Consider the following 14365-nt stretch of genomic DNA (forward strand, 5'->3'; position numbering starts at 1 on the left):
CCCTAGCTCGCCTCAGAGGTCCTTATCTTACCAAAAGGAGAATAAATTGGCTAGAATCTCAAGTAAGGAAGTCAAAGTCATCTGGAATAAATGTCTTAAAGGAGGAATCTTTGCCATATGGAATAGACCACAAGATGATTTCCCTCTATTACTTGACTGGCTGGAGGAGAATTGCGAAGACTAGGTAAGTATCACCTCTTTCTCAGATAATACCTTATTTTTACAATGCTTTGATGAGTCCATTAAAAAGGAGTTTCTTTCAATCTCTGAATTTTTTTTCCATGGCCACTATGTTAAATTTTTAGATTGGATTCATAACTTTAAGATAGAACAACTAGATTGTTTTTTGCCTTCTTGGTTTGTTTTGTCGTCTCTACCTCCGGAGCTTTGTCATGAAGATATTATCAAATCTATCGGATCCGAGGTAGGAGAGGTAAGAGGTATTGATGCCTCCTTCTATTACTGTAATAATGTAAAGGTGTTGATCAATGTTAGATTTAATCATCCATCTGAATTTAACAAAAAAATTATAACTAGCAAAGCAACCTATGATATTAAATTTCAGATATATAAAGGGAGAATAGTGGACATATTAAGATTTGATGAATATCATAAAATTATGCCCAAAATCCTTCCCCTTTCCTCAAATTTCAGAAGCACATTCCCTTGGATGAGAGCGATAAAGAACAAGAATCTTAGAGCATTGGAACATCAGAGCTGCCCAGCAGAAGCTCTAACTTAGGATCATCAGAAAGAAAGGATGAAATCCAAGGCTTTAGACATGGTTCTACCAGAAAATAGAAGGCCCAAGTCTATAATAGTGGCTAACCCCAATGAGCATACAGAGTTGGGCTTGGATGGAATACCCACAAAAAGGCAGAAAGGAAAAAAGAAAAAAGGCCACAGATAGACAGGGTAAGGAGAATAGAGGAAATGAGATCGAAAAACTTGATATCTCGCAAATGCAGCAAACAATCAGTGACAAAGTTGACATTGGCTCAAAAGTAAGTATTTTAGCTTCCATAAATTCAGAGCAAGAATTAAAGACACATAAGGACCCTTCAGCTCACAAAAAAGGATGCAACAAATCCGGTGATGGAAAAAGAAAGAACCAATCTGGAAATGACTCTACAGTTGGTTCCTTAATACAGGTGAATTCAAAGGAACTTGATAGGATTAAGAAATCTGATATACAAGGAGAGTCACAACTCAGAGCTTCAGGACCAACAGATATTTGTGATCTAGGTGAGGCTAAAAATGAACTCCTCTTTTCCTCACCCAAGATGAGGACAAGAGAATCAATCTCAAGAAGAGGAAATCAAGATCATCAAAAGTCAACAATTGATATAAAACCCAAGGCTGAGATACTTACAATAAAAGATAATGGCCTAAGAGGAGCTTCCAAATTCTAGCAGACACCTGATGGACATTCCATCTCGCCTTTCACCACAATGGAGGATCAGCTAGAAATACAGCTCAAGGACAGAAATCTAGAAGGATCAATTGTCAAAATTTTCTAGCAGTTTATAAACAAGGATTTATACTCTACTCCAGAGCCGGAAACATCACAGATTAGAGATAAGAAGCTTGATCAAATATTCGAGGAACTTATACAAGTCTTTGACTTTGACAACTTGGACAACAACACTTCTTCTAAAAAAGAGGAATTGATACAAAAAATTATCAAATTGGGAGGAGAGGATTACACGGCTGAGGACCTCAAAAGGGATATTTTAAAAATTGAGATGGAAGACAGTTTAAGGAAACAAGACATACAGACTGGGATCAAGATAAAAATATGTCAGGGAAAGGATAGGCCAAGCAAGGAAATTTTTTTAGGATTAGAACATAACAATCCAGAGAAGGATGATCTTGAGGACAAGATTGGCAAGGAATTAGAATTTGAAGAGTTTGAAAGTACAGAGGATTGCGCTTCGCCTACAACACAAGATCTGGATGTATATCAGCAAGAGCTTGGACTTCATATGAATCAAGAAGGCCTGACCTCTCCAAATTATGGCAAGCCTAAAGGAAAAATGGGCAGGAAATCTCTGAAGGAGCTACGAGAGACTAAGGGTCTTGCCAGGGAATAGAGGAAAATTGATGAGCTTCTGAATATGGGGAAGGAGAAGTGCCTTCCTAGGGCACCATGAGGATTACAACTTGGAATGCTAGGGGACTAAATGCCCCTAGCAAAAAAAGACTAATCAAACAACATCTTAAAAGTTTTAATTCAGAAATAATTTTAATTCAAGAAACAAAATTAAATAAGATAGAAGGCATTAAATTAAGTAAGATGTTAGGCTTTTGGAATTTGGTCTTCATAGAAGCAATTGGCGCTTCTAGGGGTTTAGGAATCATATGGAACTCGAAGAAAGTAACTTTGAAGTTTCTAGTGAATAGTGGTAATTGGATGTGTGCTATTGTTCAGAGTTTAAAATTAGATACGAAATTCACTCTTATCAACATGTACAGGCCTAACAGCTTATCAAGGAAAAAGGTTGTTTAGGAAAAATTAAGTACGATTCTATTAGAGTACAAAGATAATCTGATTATATTAGGAGGTGATTTCAACACTATTTTAAGTTTGGACAAAAAAGTAGGTGGTTCACAACATCTTGTGACCTCATCTTTAGATTTCAAACTATGGATTGATAAACATAGTCTGCTGGAAACCCCGTTTAATAATGGTATATTTACATGGAACAACAAAAGAAAGCATAATGCTTATATTGCATAAAAGCTTGACAGATTCTTTTTAGTAGGCAATCTCTCTACATTTAATAAGGACGTCCAGTCCTCTATTTTGCCTTTCACAGGATCAGATCATTTCTCGGTATGTATGGAAATTTCTAAACCATCTAAACCCACCAGAAACCCCTTCAAGTGTGAAAAGATGTGGTTTCATGATCCAAAATTTCTTGAACTTGTTAAGAGATGGCAGTCCCAAGCAAACTTTGAGGGCTCTAAAATGTTTATTTTTATCTCTAAACTCAAGTTGCTAAAAGAAAACATTTTAAAGTGGAATAAAGAGCACTTCAACAATATTTTTAGAGAGAAACTAGAGACTGAAGAAAAGCTTAAAAATCTAAATCAGGATATTATAAAGTATGGTATGAAATACGGGAAATATCTCTTGGAAAAAGAACTTCTCACGAAACAAGAAGTTATCCTTTCCAAAGAAGAGACATTTTGGAGATAGAAATCCAGGGAGAAATGGTTGGATGAGGGAGATCGGAATACAAAGTTTTTTCATAATTCTACCATTCAAAACCGTTCTCTACAAAAAATTACTAGTATTACTACTCCACTAGGTTTGCGTACAAAAAATCCACAAGCAATAGCAGATACGCTAATAACACATTTTAAAAATTTACTCAACAATTATAAAGGATCCAATAGGGAAGCCTAGTCTTGAAAGCTTAAATTTATTCCTAAACTGGTTACACCAGAAGACAACAAAAACCTTAATAGACCAATAACCTTGGAGGAGGTCCAGACTGTGGTATTTAATATGAGCCTAGATAAATCCCCTGGCCCTAATGGTTTTCAAGCATTCTTTTTCCAAAAATGGTGGGACATACTAGGGGAAAATTTATGGAGAGCGATTGAGGCTTCATGAAATGGTGGTTCCTTGCTGGCTGAAATCAATTACTCCTTCTTTACCTTGATCCCTAAGAAGGATGGGCTAGAACATCCTGGCGACTTTCACCCTATAGCGCTATGTAACACCATTTACAAAATTTTCTCAAAGATCTTGGCTAACAGGCTCAAGGTACTTATGCCAAAATTGATCTCTGAAGAATAGACAAGTTTTGTTCGAGGGAGATCCATTTTGGATGGTATACTTATTATTTAGGAGACTATTAATTTAGCTTCCATAAACAAAGAAGCACGTATGTTTATGAAGCTAGACATACAAAAGGCCTATGATATGGTTGATTGGCATTTTCTATACAAGGTCTTAGAAGCTTTCGGCTTTGCCCATCAATGGGTTAATCTCATTTTCAAGTTTTTTTCCACCCCGAAGATTTCTATTCTCATTAATGGAAATCCTGAAGGTTTTTTTGAAATCTCCAGGGGTATTAGACAAGGAGATCCCTTATCTCCCTCTCTTTTCATCCTTATGGCTGAGGCTTTTGGTAGAGCTATCTCTGATGCATATTTGAGACGCAAGATTTTGGGAATCTCTGTTACTAGAAATCTCCCTAACATTACCCACCAACAATACACAAATGATACCATTTTACCTAGCAAGAGCTTTGCTCAAGAAGCTTTGGGCTTTAAAAGCATTTTACAATCTTATATGGATGCTTCAGGGCAGAAGGTAAATAAGGATAAATCTGACATTTTGTTTTTGAATACCCCCCCGGAGATGGAATCTCGAATTTGTGGAATTTTGGGATATAAAAAGCGGTTGTTTCCTTGCAAGTACCTGGGTATTTCCTTGGATAAGAACTCAAAATATAGTAGAGTCTGGCAGGAGACGATCAGAAAGGTAGACAAGCGGATTAGAAGTTGGAAAAGCAAATGGCTCTCGAAGGCTGGTAAGATTACCAAGATCAGATCAGTCCTTTCGGCCATTCCAATCTTCCCTATGGCATGCCTACCTCTATCCAATTGGATGTCGAAGTGATTTGAATCCAAACTTAAGAACTTTCTTTTGAAAGATAAAGAAGACAATAAGAAGCTTGCCCTTATTAAATGGGACAATTTATGTAAACCAAAAGAATGCGGGGGTTTAGGGATCAAGAAGCCACAGTGGAAAAATAAGGCTTTGGGAGAAAAAATTGTTTGGAGGTTATATCAAGAACATGAACATAAATGGGCTAAGATCTTTTATTATAAATACCTGAATCTGTCTGACCCAAAGTCAATATTCAGAATGAAAAATCTGCCTAAAGGATCAGAATGCTGGAATTTTATGTCAAAGTGCCAAAAAATTATTAGTAAATATTTAACTTGGGATGTGGCAGCAAGAGATAAAGCCTTGTTTTGGAAGGATTCTTGGGATGGACATCCCCTAATTCAATCTTCCCCCACCATTGATTCTCTTAAAGTTAGGTTGACATCTTTGTGGGGAAGTAAGGTTGAGGACTACAAGATCAAGGAGGTCTCGGATGGGGTTCTTTGATGGAGATGGCGCTCTCTGGATGGACTAGATCTTGACCCAAATTTAGTTGAAGCGTACGATAAGATTATTGCTAATAGAAACATTAAACAATCTGAACGGTCAGATAGTCTTATTTGGGCTGGAGCAAAGGATGGAATCTATAGTGTTAAACAAGGTTATAAGGCCATTATCCACTCACAACAATGGAATTCAGTAGAGATACCTTTAAAGTTATGTTGGGATGCCACCTGTCTCCCCAAGGCTGGTTTCTTCTTATGGCTAGTACTTCAAAATAGAGTATTGACTGCGAACAGATTGTTGAGATTTGGCATTGTTGGCCCCAATTGGTGTGTCATGTGTAATCATAGCAGTGAAGATGTTGATCATCTTTTTCTTAATTTCCCTTTCGCTCTTAAGTGCTGGGAATGGCTCAAGACTCGTCTTGAGTGGTCAACTCCTCTCCTGAACTCCCTTAAGGGGTTCCTTTGCTCTTGGCCTACGAACCTAGCTTGTGGGGTCTATTGCAAACTATGGAATATTTTCCCATCCATAGTAGTTTGGGAGTTATGGAAGGAAAGAAACCATTGCATTTTTAAAGATAAGAAGCTAAATTTGGACAGATTCTTGCTCAAATTAGAAACTTCAATAGTGGAAGTTTTAAATGCTAATCTCAGGAAAACTCCTCATGAAGAAGGTTCCTTCTCATTTTGGGACGGACTCATGAAAAAACACTAGTCCAGCCTCATCAATCCGTCTTTGGTATATTCAACCAGTAATAAGGAGGTGAGGGCTAATTGTAAATGGACCCCTCCTCTGCCAGGATGGCATAAATTGAACTTTGATGGTGTCGCTAGAGGTAACCTAGGAGTAGCTAGTGTAGGATGCATCATTAACGATGAGGATGGTCACTGGGTAGGCCAGTTAGCCTCCCCTCTTCCTCATACATCTAATAACGTGGCTGAATTAGAAGCGCTTGAGAGAGGTCTACAACTTTGTCATAAATTAGGACTTCCTAGAGTCTTCATCGAAGGTGATTCTCAGGTCGTCCTTAACGCTATTAGACAAAAAAAGACCCCTAATTGGGTCCTAAACTCAAAACTCCAAGAAGTACTAATACTATTGGAAAATTTTAAGGAAACCCATATTGGTCACATCTTCCGAGAAGGCAACTTGTTGGCTGATGGACTTGCTAACAGGGGCGCGAACGGAGAATCGCTCGTGATTTTTAATTTAGATTAACTTTACAATGCTACAAGTCACAATATATTATTTGTTAAGATAACATATTATTTTAAATACCTATTTATAATTATAGAAAACTAAAAATCTCTCTTATAAAATTTTAAGATTAGATTAAAAATACAATTGTTTTATTGTTTATTTTATATTTTAACAACCAATTTAACAATAATCAAATATAAAAATGTAATATAAAAAGGCCTATAAAGATTTTAAATAATTTATCAAATAGTAATAATTATTTTTCAAATAATCCTAAATTTAAATTTATAATGCTTTATATAAGTCCCAATTATTTATCTTATCTAACCTCTTAGTTATAATGTTTACAATGATTAAGTATCTAAACAATCATTATATATAATTTTTATTATTTAATAATCGATTAATTAGAGATTAATAACATTAATATATTTTATAATTATTAAATATAGTTATATATATAGAGATTTGTTTTTATATATAATTTAGAGAATATATATATGAAACAACTTTATATATATATAATTAATAATAAAATCAAATTAATCCAAATTAAAATAACATATTTTTAAATTAAAATAAATAAATTAATAAAATTAAAATTAAAATAGTAACAAAAATAAAATAATAATCAATAAATAAATAAATATATAACAATAATAAAAATATAGATAATTTTGGAAATGTTAACTAATTAACATTCTTTTAGAGCATTAGATTCACGTCAAGGAATTAATTAAACTATTTTTCTCACGATATGTATTTCTGAACGAATAGGCAAACTTTTTATCCCTTTTGGGGACCCGTTTGCGGTTACCCTTTGCCTCTAGATCTCCAGTAGTAGCTTAGGATTCATTTCTATTGGTTAACTTGGTTCTCTCAGAGTTTTGATTGCCTTCCATTATTATAAGATTCAGGAAGGACTCCATGGTCTCAATTTGTTATGCGAGCTATGAATTCATTATGGCCAAGTACGAAACTGGGTAATTCTCTACCATGTGAGGGGATATGAGCAGCGGTCATGCTGGTATGTGATTATGGCTGATTTTAAGCACTCATTTCAAAGTACCTATGTATCTCTCACGATTAGAGTAGGAAGAAAGGCAGAAAGTAAGGGCTTCTGGTTTTAGGTCTCTCTTCTGCAGACACCTTGTTAAGAGTTTTCTTTCTGCAGCCCCAGTTTGACTAAGATGGAAACCAATATTCATGTATTCCATTCGACTGAAACCCGAACTATGGCGTTTCTAAGTAAAGTCAAGCCTGAACATTGGAGTTGCCTCTTGACAACCTCTGATGACATGGTTCGATTTGCAGTGATTAGAGCTTTGGGCGAAGATATCTTTGACCACTCAGCAACATGGAGGACCAATAGTTCTATCATCGGTTCCTTCATTGGGATCATGGTTAGGGCAAAAATTGATAATGATTACATCATTAGACTTTTCTTTGACATCTTCAACCCGATTTGGCAGAAGGGTTTGGAAAAAGCTGTGCGCAGTATAGATGACAAATTGTGAATTCCATTACCCAAGAACTATATGGGCCTTCCTCTGGGAGTGGCTGACTTGGAAATGACCCCTTGCAGACAATCCCTCATCATCAGGAAAAGCTTTGCCTTCCATAAGGAATGGCTTCACATGCAAGCTAGTGTTAATTTCCTACTACGATGCCGAGGGATTATTGTTGAGGAGAACAACGAATGGGTTCATAGGTATCTAAATTTGTTCAATACTTACGTGCAACTGGGTGTGACCTTCAACAATCTGAGTGCCCTCAATTTTAGCATCCTCAAGTCGGAGAAGACAAGCATATCTAAAGTAAACTTTGGATTTCCCTCAAACATGGCCATGGGCGAGGCAGACGACGAACCAGAGGTGGTTATGGTTACACGGAAAGAATAGGAATAGGGTAGGGTTTTAAATTTTCCATACATAAGGTCTTTCATATGTATTTTGATTATAAAGTCTGTAGGCGGTGGGTTTTAGTTTGTAAGGATTTTCCTTCAAGTCAAACATTGTTAATGATTTTACTGTCCCTTCTTAGTACTCGGTTCCTTTATTTTGGATCCCCTAAAGGATCTTGGGATACTTATGTTCTTATAGGCATTTTTTATTAACTATCAAGGATATATTTCAAGAGGTTTGTTTATACAAGTTTTTTCCTTGCATGAATGGTCAGAAATTCTGTGATCTCAGCTACTCTTGGTGTTTTGTATATACTGTTGGTTAAAGTTTTTCACTATCGAACGTATCCATGCGATGCTATGAAACTATTTTACCTTTACAAGGACTCAACATTTAACTCTTATTTTGTAGAGAGAAAATTTGCTAGTAACCGTGAATCTGGCTTTAGAACGTTCATCTCTCTGCCTTTTGCTTCAGAATATATAGTAATCTTTTCACTAATGTAAATTTGGATTCGGTTTTACTTTTACCAATCTTTGAGTTTGCTTTTGACCTAGGTTCTCTCCCTTGTCTCGAGTTTATTTGGCCTAGGTTTATGTTTTTCTTGTAACTTTTCTTTTTCATTTCATGGGTATATATCAAATTGATGATAAGCTGAATGCTGAATTTTTGACCTCAGAATAATGATTTGATTGGAGTTTATTCTATCATGATTAGCTACTGTATACAAGCCTAAGTATTTATCTTTCGAGAATGTGTTCCGAATTTTAGACAAGATCACTTAATTTTGAAATTGATCAAAAAATCTGGGTACTAGGTGCGGTTTAGGATTCGGGTGAGATGGAGTATATGAAAGATGTTATCTTCTATTGTCTGTCTTTACTGATTAAGTAGAGCCTTGCTCTTAGTTTAGTTTGGGTTTTAAAATTCTTTCCCTGATATCTCATATGGTGTGAACTCTGATCTCAACATTATTCTTTTAGAGTATATGGATTATTTGAGATTTCTGTTAGATATAAATGTTTTTGGTTGCTAATTCCTAAGTTGCTAACTGGGATTCTTCAGTTATCTTGATTTCTTTGATACTGACGGTTTGCAATTTTTATCTTCAGATATTTGAGTAGTTTGATTAAGGGTTTCTTATAGGGCTCTTGAATCTGTAACTTTAAATTAGCTTGGAATAGGGGACTTCATATTAGGATTTTCCTCTATCCCATGACATATATTTTCAAGATAACTCAGCTGGAAAATTTGTACAGTATGGTTTAGAATCTAGCCTAGTGGCTGATTTGTGAATAAGGTAATACTCTGACCTATTACAGGGATTGGTATTGCTCTGTTGCCATTATGTAGTTCTGTGTCTAAGGAACGAATTTGCTAAGGTGAAAACTCAGTAAGCTAGGTACTGTTTCCTGAGTCCCAACTAATTAGGGATTCATGGCAACCTCTATAATTTGATTAACCTATTGGTTTTTGGTTTTATGAATTCACAAATTTTAATATTGCCTGCTAATAAGATTAGGTAATTTAATGAATTTTATTAATGGCCCTCTTTGTAATGGATTTCCTAACTCTACTAATGATCTAAGCTTTTTCTAAAGATAGGTTCTTTAGACAGGTATATTGATGTATCAAGTATTTGACTTTGGCTCTTCAAGGGAGTTAAATTTAGTAAGGTTGATTATTGAAATTCATTTAAGTATTCAATGACTCATACATCATTAAAGTGATAAAAAATTATCTCAAAGGGATTTGTTGTTTGTCTCTGAGAGTTACTTTGAACATTTTGAATGATTGATAAAAGAATGATAAAAACTCCATCAGTTAAGGCATTGGTCTATTAATTATTGTTTTGAATCTTCATGCTGATTGTAGAAAGTGTTAGAGTGGGGTTGTCATTGCACCAAAAGAACAACTTGTCAATGCCCGATACAACCACTCAACTTATAGTACACAGGAGGTGGTTAAGCCCTTGTCACAAATCCCAAGGGGAGTGCTCAACAAATTTCCAACAATCTCCCCCTCAGCGTTACCTGAGGGTCTGAGGATTCAAACCAGTGACCAAAATCTGATACCACTTGTTAGAGTGGAGTTGTTATTGCACCAAAAGACTGATCTGTCAATGCCTAGTATAACCACTCAACTTATAGTACACAGAAGGCGATTAAGCCCTTGTCACAAATCTAGAGGGGAATACTGAACAAGTTTCCAACAGAAAGGATATACATCCAAGTGACAAAGGTCATCAAATTCATCATATATTTATATATTACACCTACAAACATTTATCAACTTTTACACTCAAATTTCACAGACTATTTGCTCTAAAAAGCCTCTAGGGTGTGAGGTATAGGCCTACCAACCTTGGTTCTGCAGAGCCAAAATTGTAGAGGTTCACATTCATTTGGAGTGGAACCTGTCAATTGGAAAATTGCTATTAGGATTTTCGATAATTGGATCATCATTCCATATGAAACCCAATTTGTCAGTTTGGGCACCAAAACTATGTGCATGGTAGTAAAGCCCTAACCTTTGGTGCGTCGATAGAGCGATAGGAAGAGTAGCAGTGGTTTCCAACATGGGATGGATGTAGAAACATGCATGGATAGTTTAGAATGTATGGTGTTGCCTTAATGACTTTTTGTAGTGTTGTAATATAGTTTATCAAGTCATCGAAGGGGTGCATAAGGACTTTGGTGCTAGTTAAGCCGATAAACTTTATGAGGGAACTTTGTTCTTGGAAATAACTTTATTTTGCCAGAAAATTATCATCCTTCTTCTCAGATAAAAATAACTTTCTTTTCAACTATGATTTTTTTTATTTAAAAAAAATAAAATTAAAAAATAATTTTGAAATTAGACATAGTGAGTTAATTTCTTTATTTTTTGAATATTTAAATCCATTTCTTAAAATATATTTATTTATCATTTAAAACTATTTTAGATTTTAATTTACTTTTCAAATTAATTTACATTATCATTTTTAGTTTATCTAATTTATTTTGCCCATAGGATAGAGAATAACTTTTTTTTAAATATTGCTTGTTACATTTCTTCCTTATTGGAATTTAAAAAAATTAATATTATTATTCATCTATGATAAATTGAATATAAATAAGTGACATTTCTAAATAATTCTATTTAAAATATTTTTATTTTTGTAGAAGTTTTAAAAATAATTATTTTATTACATATGATAAATTAAATATAAATAAATATTCTTATATCTAATAGAAAAAATATCATTTATAATTTTTTTAAAAAAAATTTACTTTAACTTTTAATATTAATTTAGATTTTAATTTTTAAATTAATTTAATCTATTTTTAAAACTAGTCTTATTTTTCACTTTATTTTTAGCTGTTATAATTTATTTGGAGTTATTTTTAAATATATATTTTTTGTATTTCCCATTTTAATTTTTATAATAGTTTTTATGAATTTTTTTTAATATAAATTAAATATAAATAAATAATATTTCTTATCTTTAAAATATATTTTATATTATTATTTTATTTAAATTAAAAATTATTTCCTTTAAATAGCATTTCCTATTTATCACATTATTATTATTTTTAATAATTTGATTTATTAATATATCACTATATTGATATATGATAATTTTAAATATAAATAAATAATATTTGTAATTTTTTTTTATAATTTTTTTAAAAAAAAAATTATTCATAATTTAATCTATTCACATTAAATTATATTTTAAAAAATTGTTGAATCTAATAAAAATGTAATTGTTAAAAATAGATTTAAGAAACTTTAATAAAAATATAACTAGTTTATAAAATATAAAATAGATAATTTATTTTTAAAAATAAAAAGTGCCATGTAGTGGCTTGTATTTGTTGTCGATTATAATAGTTTTAATTAATTAGAATAATAAAGTAAAAAATTGATAATATTAAATATAATTTTATTACTAATTGATTAATATTTGATATATATTTTAGATAAAACATTAATATGAAAAGTCCAAATTTCACATAAATGCAATGATACTATTTTAGTATATTGGTATATTAATACATTAATATTGCTATAGATAAATAAACATTTATAAAATAAATAATATTAAGATGTAGAGATTTTGACCCTAGATAATCATAAAATAATTGTACTAGATTTTAGTTTAATAAAAAAGTATTTTAATAAAGATATAATTATTTATATTATATTTTAATATATACATTAGTTAATTGTCATCTTTCACAAATTAAAGTATTCAAAATTTAATATAATCAAATACTACAGTGACTTAGAGTGACTGGTGATAAAATTAATATTTACAAACCCAAAACTATTTATTTCCATACAATGTTATTTTTTTTAAAGTGGATGTTAAAACTTCGCTCCTATAAGACCTCAAATATAAGAGCCAATCAAGTTCAAGTAAAATATTGTAAATAAATTTAGATGTTAAAAAACTCATTTATAAACAATCCAAAAATCAAAACTTAAAATTAGAAGGAAAAATAATTAGATCTAATTGGTTGAGATGTAAAAAATTAATCACTAGATACGTTGAACTGATTACAATAGTATGAGCTTACGACAAATACAATAACAATAAAATACTAGCAGTTGCATGCTTTTGTACATGCAACGAGTGCACCGATAGTAGATGAGATTTAAGAGAAAAATGTAGATTGAACATTAAATAATGTAAATATAAGTTTTTAAAAAATGAAAATACAAAAAATAAAAAAGTTGAAGATTAAAACATAGATACAAAATTTACAATATTTAGAAAATTTGAATATTGCTTAAGAAACATGTTCAATAAAGTCAATATTTTAAAATTAAATTCAATTTATCAAATATGAAAAAAAAAATCCATCAAAAAATTTATTACGAAAAAATAATAAGAGAAATACAAAAAAAGAAAAGAAAAGTAGCGACATCTATAACAAATATTCTATTGACTAAATTAATTATAGAAACTAAAAAAATATATTTAAAAAAAAATTAAACTAATATAAAAATAATAATTTAAAGTAATTTAAAAACTAAAACCTAAATCAATTTTAAAAATTAAAAGTTTAATAAATACAGATCACAACATAATCTAATGTGGAGATCACAAATCACAAGTAATTATTTTTAAATAAATAAGAAAATAAAAATAATAGTTAAAAGTGGATATTTAAATTATAATCTTATGTGAACAAATTCGATAATAATAATTTTTTATTTAAATAACATAATATTTACTAAAATATTTTAAATAGATTAATAGATATTATTTATTTAAATTAAATTTATCAAATATGAAAAAAATAATCATTTAAAAAAACCCATCAAAAATTCTATTATGAAAAATTAATAAGAAAAATACAAAAAATTAATATGTCTAATAAATATTCTATTGACTAAATAAATTAAAAAAATTAAAAAATGATATTTAGGAAAAAAATTAAACTAATAAAAAAAATTTAAAAACTAAAATCTAAATCAATTTTAAAAATCAAAAGTTAACTGAATAAATCACAACATGAGCTAATGTAGAGATCACAACTAATAAATAGAAAAAGAAAAACAATAGTTAAAAGTGGAGATAACAACTAATAAATATCGAGTTAAAAGTGGAAGAAAGTAAAAATATAATTGAAAGCAATTCTTTAAAAATTTATGAATTAAGGAGACCAATTTCAAATGAAATAAACAAAATAACAATAAGACCACATTTTAAATAAAGATTATTTTTAAAAATAAAATAGAATATATTAGTATTCACCAATTTAAAAACTAATTTTTAAATGTAAATAATAATAAATAATTTATAAAAACTAAAAGAAAATATTTTAGCATTCATCATCTAAATACCAATTTTTACATGCAAATGATAATACCAAATTTTAAATAAATATATTTTTTAGAAAACAAAATAGAATATTTTTAACATTCACAATTGGTGAAACCTATTTTTAGATGAAATAATAAGACAATTTTTAATTATATATATATTAGTCACCAAATTAGAAACCTATTTTTAGATGAAAATAACATGACAAAATTTTAAATAAATATTTATTTAATTTAATTTTTATATTTAGCCTTCACCAGCCTATAAACCAATCTTTACATGCAAACCAGGAAGGTGCAATTACTATAA

Source organism: Cupressus sempervirens, chromosome 8 (assembly GCF_028749045.1).
Source record: "Cupressus sempervirens isolate cs-2001-9-10 chromosome 8, ASM2874904v1, whole genome shotgun sequence".
Lineage (NCBI taxonomy): Eukaryota > Viridiplantae > Streptophyta > Pinopsida > Cupressales > Cupressaceae > Cupressus > Cupressus sempervirens.